General features: G+C 43.7%; 1 pseudogene; it reads left to right on the forward strand.

Moving 5' to 3' along the window:
* Nucleotides 1-13,855, forward strand: part of LOC116062301 — a 1,036,964-nt pseudogene that overhangs the window by 713,868 nt on the left and 309,241 nt on the right.

The raw sequence follows: 13,855 nt of genomic DNA on the forward strand, positions 1-13,855 counted from the left end.
CCCGAAGGCCAGAGCCGCGGTAGTAGACAAATACCATGGAATGGGTCACTGTGACCCGAAGGCCAGAGCTGCGGTAGTGGAGAAATACCACGGAATAATGTACGGGTCACATAGACCCGAAGGCCAGAGCAGTGGTAGTGGAGAAATACCATGGAATGGGTCACATAGACCCGAAGGCCAGAGCCGCGGTAGTGGAGAAATACCATTGAATACTGGCCAGGGTCACAGTGACACGAAGGCCAGCACTGCGGTAGAGGAGCAATACCATTGAATACTGGCCAGGGTCACAGTGACCCGAAGGCCAGAGCAGTGGTAGTGGAGAAATACCATGGAATAGTGGCCACATAGAATCCGAAGGCCAGAGCCGCGGCAGCCGTGGAGAAATATCACTGAATACTGGCCAGGGTCACAGTGACCCGAAGGCCAGAGCCGCGGCAGTGGAGAAATGCCATGGAATAGTGGCCAGGGTCACAGTGACCCGAAGGCCAGAGCTGCGGTAGTGGAGAAATGCCATGGAATAGTGGCCAGGGTCACAGTGACCCGAAGGCCAGAGCTGCGGTAGTGGAGAAATGCCATGGAATAGTGGCCAGGGTCACAGTGACCCGAAGGCCAGAGCTGCGGTAGTGGAGAAATACCAGCGAATAACGCACGGGTCAGAGAGACCCGAAGGCCAGAGCCACGGCGGCCGTGGAGAAATACCGTCGAATAACGTGCGGGTCACAGTGACCCGAAGGCCAGAGCCGCAGCGGCCGTGGAGAAATACCACTAAATGACTGGCCAGGGTCACAGTGACCCAAAGGCCAGAGCCGCGGTAGTGGAGAAATACCAACAAATAACGTACGGGTCACAGTGACCCGAAGGCCAGCGCTGCTCAAGTGGAGAAATACCAGCGAATAACGCATGGGTCAGAGAGACCCGAAGGCCAGAGCTGCGGAAGTGGAGAGCAATACCATGGAATACTGGCCAGGGTCACAGTGACCCGAAGGCCAGCGCTGCTCAAGTGGAGAAATACCAGCGAATAACGCATGGGTCAGAGAGACCCGAAGGCCAGCGCTGCGGTAGTGGAGAGCAATACCATGGAATACTGGCCAGGGTCACAGTGACCCGAAGGCCAGCGCTGCGGTAGTGGAGAGCAATACCATGGAATATTGGCCAGGGTCACAGTGACCCAAAGGCCAGAGCTGCTCAAGTGGAGAAATACCAGCGAATAACGTATGGGTCAGAGAGACCCGAAGGCCGGAGCTGCGGTAGTGGAGAAATTCCACGGAATAACGTGTGGGTCACAGTGACCCGAAGGCCCGAGCTGCTCAAGTGGAGAAATACCAGCGAATAACGTATGGGTCAGACAGACCCGAAGGCCGGAGCTGCGGTAGTGGAGAAATACCACGGAATAACGCGTGGGTCACAGTGACCCAAAGGCCCGAGCTGCTCAAGTGGAGAAATACCAGCGAATAACGTATGGGTCAGAGAGACCCGAAGGCCGGAGCTGCGGTAGTGGAGAAATACCACGGAATAACGCGTGGGTCACAGTGACCCGAAGGCCAGAGCTGCGGTAGTGTAGAGCAATACCATGGAATACTGGCCAGGGTCACAGTGACCCGAAGGCCAGAGCTGCTCAAGTGGAGAAATACCACTGAATACTGGCCAGGGTCACAGTGACCCGAAGGCCAGAGCTGCTCAAGTGGAGAAATACCACTGAATACTGGCCAGGGTCACAGTGACCCGATGGCCAGAGCTGCGGTAGTGGAGAGCAATACCATGGAATACTGGCCAGGGTCACAGTGACCCGAAGGCCAGAGCTGCTCAAGTGGAGAAATACCAGCGAATAACGTATGGGTCAGAGAGACACGAAGGCCGGAGCTGCGGTAGTGGAGAAATTCCACGGAATAACGCGTGGGTCACAGTGACCCGAAGGCCAGAGCTGCGGTAGTGGAGAGCAATACCATGGAATACTGGCCAGGGTCACAGAGACCCGAAGGCCAGGGAGAAATACCATGGAATAACGTATGGGTCAAAGAGACCCGAAGGCCAGAGCCTCGGCCGTGGAGAAATGCCATGGAATAACGTACGGGTCACAGTGACCCGAAGGCCAGAGCAGCGGTAGTGAAGAGAAATACCACTAAATGACTGGCCAGGGTCACAGTGACCCGAAGGCCAGAGCTGCTCAATTGGAGAAATGCCATTGAGTAACGTGCGGGTCACAGAGACCCGAAGGCCAGAGTCTCGGTGGCAGGGAGAAATACCATGGAATAACGTGTGGGTCACAGTGACCCCAAGGCCAGAGCTGCTGAAGTGGAGCAATACCATTGAATACTGGCCAGGGTCACGGTGACCCGAAGGCCAGAGCCGCGGCCGTGGAGAAATACCATCAAGTAACGTATGGGTCAGAGAGACCTGAAGGCCAGAGCCGCGGCAGTGGAGAAATACCACGGAATAACGCGTGGGTCAGAGAGACCCGAAGGCCAGAGCCGCGGCCGCGGCCGTGGAGAAATACCACGGAGTAACGTATGGGTCACAGTGACCCGAAGGCCAGGGCCGCGGTAGTGGAGCAATACCATGGAATACTGGCCAGGGTCACAGAGACCCGAAGGCCAGAGCCGCGGCCGTGGAGCAATACCATTGAATACTGGCCAGGGTCACAGAGACCCGAAGGCCAGAGCCGCGGCCGTGGAGAAATACCATGGAACAACGTATGGGTCACAGTGACCCGAAGGCCAGTGCTGCGGCAGTGGAGAAATACCATCGAGTAACGTATGGGTCACAGAGACCCGAAGGCCAGAGCCGCGGCAGTGGAGAAATACCATAGAATAACGTATGGGTCATAGTGACCCGAAGGCCAGAGCCGCGGCCGTGGAGCAATACCATTGAATACTGGCCAGGGTCACAGAGACCCGAAGGCCAGAGCCGCGGCCGTGGAGAAATACCATGGAACAACGTATGGGTCACAGTGACCCGAAGGCCAGTGCTGCGGCAGTGGAGAAATACCATCGAGTAACGTATGGGTCACAGAGACCCGAAGGCCAGAGCCGCGGCAGTGGAGAAATACCATAGAATAACGTATGGGTCATAGTGACCCGAAGGCCAGCGCTGCGGTAGCGGAGATATACCATCGAGTAACGTATGGGTCACAGAGACCCGAAGCGCAACGCCAGGCCAATACAAAAAGTCAACTAAACTGAACGGGTCATTGTGACCCGATGGACAACATAAGGGTTAAGTGTGTTTTTCAAATGTTCTAATGAAGGATTTGTGCAATTGAGAAATTTGTGTTACACTTATGTTGTTATACAACCCCAAATCAGAAAAAGTTGGGACAGTATGGAAAACACAAATAAAAAAAGAAAGTAGTGATTTCTAAATTTAATTTGAGTTGTATTTCATTGCAGACAATGTGAACACAAAATATTTCATGTTTTGTCTGGTCAACTTAATTTCATTTGTAAATATACATCCTTTCCTGTCATTCAGATCTGCAACACAATCTAAAAAAGGTTGGGACAGGAGCAATTTAGGGCTAGTAATCAGGGAAATTGGTTAAATAATGATGAGATTTGAAACAGGTGATGTCAACAGGTGATTGTAATTATGACTGTCTATGACTTATGTTTAGTCCTTTAGGAGCAAAGATGGGCCGAGGATCGCCAGTCTGCCAACAAACACGTGAGAAAATTATTGAAATATTTAAAAACAATGTTCCTCAAAGAAAGATAGGAAGACATTTGCTTATTTCACCTTCAACAGTGTATAACATAATTAAAAGATTCAAGGAATGTGGAGGAATTTCAGTGCGTAAAGGACAAGGGCGCAAGCCTAAGCTGAACAACCGTGATCTCCGATCCCTCAGGCGGCACTGCACCAAGAATCGTCATTCATCTATAAGCCATATCACCACATGGGCTCAGGACTACTTTGGCAAACCTTTGTCAAGTACCACAATACGTAGTTACATCCACAAATGCCAGTTAAAACTGTACTGTGCCAAAAGGAAGCCCTATGTGCCCCCAGTGTCCAGAAGCGCCGTCGAATTCTCTGGGCTCGGAGGCATCTGGGATGGACCATCACACAGTGGAAACGTGTACTGTGGTCAGATGAATCAGTATTTCAGGTATTTTTTGGGAGAAATGGACGCTGTGTGCTCCGGACCAAAGAAGAAAAGGATCATCCAGACTGTTACCAGCAACAAGTCCAAAAGCCAGGGTCTGTCATGGTATGGGGTTGTGTCAGTGCCCTTGGCAAAGGTAACTTGCACTTCTGTGATGGCACCATTAATGCTGAAAGTTACATAGAGATCTTGGAGCACAATATGCTGCCTTCAAGAAGACATCTTTTCCAGGGACGTCCATGCATATTTCAACAAGATAATGCAAAACCACATTCTGCACACATTACAAAGTCCTGGCTGCGGAGGAAGAGGATCCGGGTACTTGACTGGCCTGCCTGCAGTCCCGACCTGTCTCCAATAGAGAATGAGTGGTGCATTTTGAAGTGCAAAATGCGACAATGAAGACCCCGTACTATTGCCCACCTTAAGACTTGTTTGCAGCAAGAATGGGACAAAATTACAGCTGAAACACTTCATCACTTGGTGTCTTCAGTCCCTAAACGTCTTTTAAGTGTTGTGAAAAGGAATGGCAACATTACAAAGTGGTAAATGCTTTACTGTTCCAACTTTTTTTGAAATGTGTTGCAAGAACCAAAATAGGAATTTTGTTTTTTTGAAAAGAAAAACAATAAAAATCATGAGGAACACATTAAATTATGTGCTGTTGTATTGTTTGCAATGAAATACAAGTCAAAGTACATTTAGAAATCACTACTTTCTTTTTTTATTTGAGTTTTCCATACTGTCCCAACTTTTTCTGATTTGGGGTTGTAATAAAAAGGGGGTCTCGCCCAGGGCGCCATTCAATGTAGAACCGCCACTGATTGCCGGTGAAGGTTGGGTACAGATGCTCATTTAGAAATGTTCTGGGATCAGTGGTGCTTCCTTTTGGGACTTGTGTTGCTGTTCTGGCTGTTATACGCAGCTTTCTGGCATCATGCCATAACTGTGAAGCTCTTTCTGCTGCATCCTGGTTTCTTCCATCAGTGTATCTGCTTGTACATGGGACACTTTGATGCAGGCCTCATACAACTTGGTGCACTTTGGACAGGTGAGGGTTGTGCTGTGTTCAGTATGACAGAGTGTGTTACTGTGGGCTGGATCATGTTTGCTGGGGCCTGCCTTGCTGCTGTCTACATCTGCTCTATAGCTTAACTGAAGAAGACCATTAGTCTGGAGCTTAAACAGTGGGGCCATCACAGATGAATTGCTGTGGGCTATGAACTCTCCAAGGTTCTTAAAAAGTTGTGGGGAGGTTGTTAATTCTTGTATAGAAGGTATTGATGGGCCTGGATATATGTGGCATGGTCTGTGATGGTTAAAATGAATGTGCTTAACCTTCTTCAGACCTACAGTACGTACATTCTTCTTTACACCAGAATTCCACTTTGTTTACACATCAGTGCTTGCCATCCCTGTCTCGTAGTGTTAAGCTATTTGCATAAGAAACATCCATTTCTGTTTCTCATGTGATAATCATGATTATCATTGAGGTTGTGGAAAGCACTGGGCTTGACTTATGACTTTATTGCTGTGAATAACTGAAAACAACCTTGACAAACAACTCATTTTATGGCATATGGCAGCTAAACAGTAAGAAGACTTTATTGGGTCAATTAAACTTCCTGTTATAGTGTTGGGTGCAAAGGTGGCCGCTTGATAACAGTTCAGTTAAAGCAATAGCAATAAAAAAGTATGCAGAAGAAGTCACATGATTTACAGAAATCAAGCTGCCTGGTAAACTCCAGTGTAGATGAAACTCAGCTGCAGTCTGACGGAGCAATGAACACGGAGATGGTCGTCTTTCTTTCTTTTCAAACTTCATTTAAAAACAACACAAAGGGTGTCCAAGCTGTTTTCCACTGAGACGTTCAGAAACAGGTGCTGTATGTTTAAATTACTTTCTATTTAATGCACTTGAGGAGTTGATGGTCTTTGGTTTTAAGGATCTTTAGTCTGTTTAAACAACCACAGAGAAAGTTTAACATGATATCGACTTCACAGGTCTTCTCTTCATAAAACTGTAAATGATCTGCTCGACATGTGCCAAGAAGAATATTCTGTTTTTTAGTTATATTGTTAAATGTCATGACGTAAGAGATAATGTAAAGTGGTGCTCATCAGTATGTACATACAGGACACACTGATAGTTATATTAACTGAGTAGGTATACATACATTGTTCACACTATCTGCAGATAGATTATAGGGAGAAATACCCCGACGTCTCTGCCAATCATATATGTATGCTGGTAGGATATTACGGACATTTCAAAAGCATCGCACATATCCCAACAACCGGACAGACGAGAGACACTTACCGGCAATTTCCACTGGAAGTGGAACGTCTACGGAACGTCTCTGGAACGTCGACAGAGTCATTAGGTTTCCATTAAAGTCAGTGTGTGTATTTCCACTGACTGCAGAACGTCTGCGTCCCTACTCCGTCCCAGCTCCGTCAGTCCCAGCCCTCCGGAGCAGATACCAGAGCTTCTATTTTTGACGGACGACGGAGAGCAAGGTTGTTTGATGGAAACAACCTTGTTGAACTGAGCGCAGAAACTTAAATATTTTATAGTGTTATAGTTTATGAAATAGTTAAACCAGAATTGCTTTACAGAATGTTTACACTTTATAAAAAGGTTGGGTGTAAAAATTCATTCTTGACCTTAGAATATGGTCCACTGGGTGCTGTAACATGTATTTTCATGTTCTTTCTTCATGGATATGTATTAGTTAAACTCTGACTTTGTTCTTTCAGACTTGATCTCTCAGCTGCAGTTTTCTGCTCTCTGGTGCGAGGATCAGGAAGACACAGAGACCTCCATCATGGCCATCGCCGACCAGCTGCTGAAGCAGATGTTCTCCTGGATCGAGCAGAGGGAGAGCTGTGCCAAGCAGCTGAAGAAACTGGCCCAGGAGCTGGAGTCACTCAGGGAGAAATGCAACGCCAGTGAATGTGTTGGCAGCACAGGGGCAGTGGCAGTAGTTGACCGCTGGACTAGCTGCTCCACTTTTAGCAGTTGGAGCAGTGTCTTCAGGTTTAGGAGCTGCTGTATCTTTGGGTACTCAAATCACTGAGCACTTCTTATCCAGCGACACCCTGAAAGAGGTGCAGAACATAGAACAGAAGAGCAACGAAATTGCAGAAAGAATCCAGAAACTGTTCCAGCAACTGAAAGAGGAGGGGAAGAAAGAGTATACCATCTCTGACCCAAATAAACTGGACCAATATGTCATGGCTGAAATCCTGGGAGCCATGGCTAGGCAGAGTTCATTACAGAGGCTGATAGATTTCCACAAAGCAGCTGCAGAACTGGGACTCAACGTCATCCTCAGTAATCCTGCATTGATTGATGGATTTATTGATATTATGGGAATGTTCACACTTAAATCTAGTGGAGAAAAGTTGTCACCTTTGATTGCTAAAGGAGTGGAGAAACTCATCAAAAAAGTGGCTCCAACTGCATCTAAAGCAGCCATTAAAGGAGGAGCCATGGTAAGAATATACATCATGTATTGTTACATTGCTACGCAGTAAATCACACAAAAATACCCACATGGGGTATGTCACTATATCACAATTTTGTTTTTCTGACAATCACAGATTTACTGTACTATCGGTTTATATAAATGTTCATGTATTATGTGTTCATGTATTTTCCTTGAAGCTGACATTCTGATAATATTTAACATTAATCATATATTATTCCATATTCATGATCAGGTTGTGGGAGGAGCTGTTGGAATGACGTTTGCACTTTATGATGCGATTGACAACTGAAAAGACTTGATCAAGAAGAATCATGTGACTGAAGCCAGCCAATCACTGAGAGATACAGCAAATGCTATTCTAAAGATGACCAAGACACTGATGGGACAGTTTGATGACATGAAGTATGAAGTTTTCTGTCTCCTTAAATGTATTAAAGGGATCCCCCCCCCCCCCCCCGATAAATGTTGTCAGAAGCACTTTTGCGGTACAATCCACTTGACTTTCCATTGGTATAATCAGTTATAAATATATAACAGTATGTACAACAGTTACAGATACCCTTACCTGAGGTCAAACTAAACATGATTTGAACACCATTCTGTCCAGCAGACCTACATTAGTAACATTTTGATTATTACTTAATAGTTTTACAGAAATCTCATTTCATGTAAAAATTGCTGGCCATCATTGTTGTTGGGGTTTCTTGAATGATAGTAACTGTAGATTCACTTATTTTATTCACAGGAGGAAACTGCAAGAAGAAGAAAAGCTTTCAAGAAGGAAAAGGGGCCGGGGCTGATAGCTCATCACTCAGCCAGTCCTGCTCAGAGACCCTGCTGTCAGATGGAGGTCTCTCAGACCGCTCTCATAAATTAGAGGCTTTTATTTCGCCGGTGACTGATCGTTTGTTTAAATATCACAACACATGTCCATCATAAGATTAACGGGAACCTGTGGTTAACTGTCTTTATGGAGTTAAACTCCAGACACACACACACACACACACACACAGCCACTGCGCAGCAGCAGCAGAGGCAGGGGAGAGCCTGTTTCTATTCTGGAGACTTCTTTAAGTTTGTCATGAATCCCGCTGTTTGAGTCTGTTTTCTGCTTGAGTTGCCTGTATTCTGCCCTGGAGCCTGTTTTCCTGTTTTCCTGTTTTCCTGAACGCACCCTGTCCGGTTGCCTGGCAACATGGCAAGGCGGGAGACCCCTCTACTACCCACACCTGCATCTCATCTGCTACCTGCACACCTGGTCCTGATCACCACCTCTCCACTACATAAGCGCTGACCTGACATCCATTCCCTGCCGGATCGTTAGCCACAAACAGTATGTTGTGCCAGCGTCTCAGCCTCAGTTTGCTTAAAGTCAGTTTTGCTGCTCTGTTATTTGTTTATGCCATTCACTTACCTCCGTCTCTTCTGTCAGCAGTTACTCTCCCGGAAGATTCACTCCACCTCTGCCGTATCAAGATTGGATCAGCTCATTCTCTTCCACCTACTCACCTCCACTGCCTGCTTCGTCACCTGGATTCTCCTGCAACCACATTTAAGTCTGTAAATAAATACTCGCCTTTCTCAATTCACCTTGTCCTGGTCTGCTTCTGGGTTCAGCCCTAGAGAATCGTGACAAAGTTATGAAATGTATACATTAAATTTAATATTAAGTTAATACTTTTTTTAAGTAGAAATTGAGTTTCAGTCTGTATGATACATTAACAGTTGTACATAAAGTGGTAACATTCTATTGGCCACTTGATGTTACGTAGACTAAAGGGGAGACACCAACCTTTATCATTTCTAGTGCAGTCCATCTGTTGTCCCTGGGCTAGGGTGACCAGATTTACCGGAACTAAAACCGGGACACTTTGCGGGTGACCGTAGTGCTCGTGCACGCACAAGCTTTTTAACGTGAACATGTGCCAGCCCAGGTCAGACATAGACACAGACAGATTAGACACAATTTTGCCAACAGCACACATAGGCCTACTGCTCACAACATAATGGGGTATCTCAGTTAATATTCATGAATTGTCTTGGTATGTAGCCTACATATCTAAGAAATAATATTAAAAGACATTGCATGAGTTTCGTGGGGGACCAACTTTATTTTTCAGAATTAAAGCATTCTTTTGGAAAATGCACCCACAGAACTTGTGAAAAGGTATTTTTCATTGCATGGCACTAAACAAATTATTTGGAACTGCTGCCACAGGCTTGAACTAGAAATGTCTATTTCAACCAGGGAAGCTGGGTTGCTTTGTTGTTTATTTGTCTCGCACCAGAGAGCAGTGAGCTTTTTTATATACCGGACCTTCAAAGTGCTCTTTGAAACATGGCATTAGATATCATATGGGCCTGGAATGCTGGAATTAAAACTTTGGAGCCAAACAAAATAGATTGTTGGAAAGGTTTTAGAGAGTAAAATATGCCACATAAAGAGTTTTCATGGCTCCTGCTTTGAAATGTTGACCCTTGAACCCTGACTTCAGTTCATCTTTTAAGGTTTATACAGTAATTCAGCAAGATCATCAGATACAGACACGAAACCAACTGTTATAAAAACCTATGGTTCAGTTCATGAACTCAGCTAAGGGTTAGGGTTAGCATATCTGTAACATTTTAGTATAACAACAAGGGGGGCTGTCGCATATGATGTCATATATATTCACCCATTTAACAAATATGGTTTAAAAGTGATTGCACACATGTGCATTCATTCTGCATGGTGCATGCAAGACAATCATGGCTGTATAGGATTGGTCTATATTATATTATATATTTATTATTAGGGGCAGAGGATGAAGAAATCACCAAATCACCATTCTCCAGGGACGACCCCACAAAACAAGATTAAGCTATGGGACTGTAAGGTTCATAAAGCACTAGTGTGTGCTAGTCGACTGTGCTGTACATTGGTGGTAGAAAGGTGTGTGGTTTGCAGCAGTGTGTTCCAGTCCGACAGCCTGGGGTGCAACTTCTCTGATAATTTGTCTAATAGAAGGACATGCTGTCCCCTGCAGTTTACAGGGACATTGATATGTCACTGACTGATATACATTGATGTAACATAAATACAAAGCTAAACTTACCTTTTGGGACAGCATATCTGGCAGACACACAGCATAAAACAATGACATTTTATACTATGACTATGATGATGAGAATATTGGTGATGTGAAGTCTTGCCTAACAATGTTATAGTGTCCTGAATATCATTTCTGCTTTGTAATGTAATCTATTCAGAAATAAATAGACTGTTCTATAATTATAATTTATTCAGTGACCTCTTAACCCTCCTATCACTAAAGCCATTTCTGAGTATTGTTTGTGCCTGTCACATTGTTACTTACTGTGGGCTCATTTTTCACTGTCTGCACATTTTGTATCTCAAATTAACAAGCACAACCATGTCTAGAAGTAGGAAGAGCTCCTAAATGTCTTTTGAGCAGTGTAACACAGTTATGATAGCATAAAACAATAAAAAAGTAAACACTTAAGTTACATTTCTTTCATAATTTAATAAAAACAAAAACAGTAGATTCATGCAATACAACATTTCCATAAGGGAACACATGCATATACAATACATGAATGCATGTACATCATTCACAGAAGAATTATTCACCACCAACTTAACACCAGTGGTGGAGTGTAACTAAGTACATATACTCAGGCACTGAACTTCAGTCCAAATGTTGAGGTACTTGTACTTTACTTGAGTCTTTTCTTTTCATGCCACTTTCTACTTCTACTCCGCTACATTTCAGAGAGAAATATTGGACTTTTTACTCCACTACATTCATCTGTTACAGCTTTAGTTACTACTTTTGCATGGACTACTTTTACTTTTAATACTTGAAGTACATTTTCCTGATGATACTTACAGACTTTTAAAGTGACTATATGTAACTTTTTAGTGTTTCTGAAGCTGTAACGACCTGTAACAGCAAACGAGATTAACAATGAAAAAAAACTCAATTGTTACGTAGTTTGTATTAGTGCCATTGCTCGGTTTGGATTTTTACCGCAAAGTTGAGAAAGAAGACGGTGCTACAGTAACACATTCAGAAGGGTCACAGATTTCTTTGTAACACTGGAAAAACCTGTGTTAGTATCCAGCCTTTTAAGCAAGGTAAAAGGAAACAAGAGATTTCTTCATCGAGGCCTAATTGTATTTTAATGTTATTTTAGAAGTTATCTGCTGTAGTTATGGCTGATACTGGGGCAGGGCCATCACAGAAAAAAAGGAAATTAAATGAAGAACAACTAAAAGCTAAAAGGGAAAATGAAAGTAAGGACGGGCGCAAACGTGAGTCAACTTTGGTCGGGCTTTCAACAGATGGAGACAATTACGGGATTGTAAATGATTCAAAACACACCCCAAATTGGCCCTCAGGTATGTAATATGTCTATTCCATTCATAAAATAACTTTAAAATGCGCAATGTGGTTGTACTTCGGTAGCAGACATGAAATTACGCCCCCCCCTTCCATTTAGCGCAGACGTTTTATTCCTTTAAGTCTGTGTTTGTGTTGGCCTACTATTTTCTTTTCCCTTGTCCATCTGGCCTGTAACATTACTTGTGTAAAGCGTCCGTGGGTTTCATGAAATGCGCAATATTAATGTAAGTTAATACGTTGGTTGCTACAACAATCTCTTCATGCTTTGGCTCGTGACACAGTGACAGTGATAATGTTACCCGGTTTAGCTCACAATACATCCAAAGTAGGCTAAGTTACTGTACGCAACACTGGAAATGCAACGATGCATCTGTAAGGTATTTTCTTATTGTAAATTAATGATTTTCCGTCTCAGCAAAATATTCATCGTGACTATATGACCTCCTGGTAACGCTAACTCAGTAATCTACAGTGTGTAATAAAGCACCGTAAAGAAAAGAGCTTTACCTCAGCAGGTGTGGCTCTTTTGTCCAAAGCGGCCGCTAGAATCAACACTAACTGAAAGTTACATAAAGCCACTTTAACTAACATTTTCACTGCTTTTACTTGTAAGAGAGTATTTTTACAGTGTGGTATTAGTACTTTTAATGAAGTAAAGGATCTGTATACTTCCATCACTGTTTAACACTAGGCTATGCTTAGTCTGTGATTTGCAGTCTTAGATTGAATGATTTTTTATCACATGGCTATGCGTCACACTGTAAAAAACATGGATGCAAAATGTTGTTGTGTTTAAACAAAACATTGTTTTTCAAACCTGCAGGCGGTATTTGGGATAGATTAAGATAAATGTAATCAAATCAGGTGCAATGACATTGTATCAGTAGTATTTACATTGCATCTGTGGTATATTTCAGTTGCAGCACTGTGTTGCCGCTGTATGGAGAAGGAACTTCGTAGACACTGCTCTTGGTATAAAAAGATTTATTACATCAGAGTTTTCAGCATCAATTTACAGACCCATGGATATCTGGAGAGACGACCGACCCAATCTTCAAAATTTGTCGCTCTGCCTTTTCTTTGTGTGAACAACGTATATATCTCAATGCATTGTATCAACATAGGACGTAATTTTGTAAGTACATCATTGGATCAGGTAGCTAGCCAATCAATGCCTGTTATCTGGCACAACTCCAAAAAAGGTATCTTCTGTCTTGGGGGGACCTCTACTCATGTTAACAATTTCCAGATGTTCTCAGTACATGTAGAGTAAGGTTCATGCATCCTCCTTATACCAAAAACTTAGATCACAATGGTAAATAGTCAGATACCACAGATTTCCCCCCTACGAGACTTAATAAAGTCTTGGAAAACAAAAGGAATAGGATTACAACAGAATAACACTTCTCATTATATCAGGTTCCTTAAAATATACCCTTCGGGGTGTAAACAAACTTATAGAATGTAACAAAATGAAATTGTTGGAGTGTGAGAGCGAAAAACCCATCTGGCAGCTGTCTTTCAAATAACCATCAATCAATCAAGATAGGAAAACTCTCTCACGGTCCCTCTGCCCTAGGCGACCACCTCGGTACTCCAGATCAATTAGAAACTAAATCTTTATCAAATTATAGTTATAGTTCAAGCAAATACATGGGAAAACCTCAGAAAATGAAATAAAATCAAAACAATGTCCAAATTCAGGCAGGTCGACCCATAGGACCATCCATTGGACCTTTCCCTGCCTGGACTCCATTTCCCTAAGCGTCAAGGAAAAAAAAAAGAAAAACATCTGAGGTCTCCATACATTCACTTCATGACAAAAGCTTCATTATTCAAGCAATTAATACAAA

This window comes from Sander lucioperca, chromosome 21 (assembly GCF_008315115.2).
Source record: "Sander lucioperca isolate FBNREF2018 chromosome 21, SLUC_FBN_1.2, whole genome shotgun sequence".
NCBI lineage: Eukaryota > Metazoa > Chordata > Actinopteri > Perciformes > Percidae > Sander > Sander lucioperca.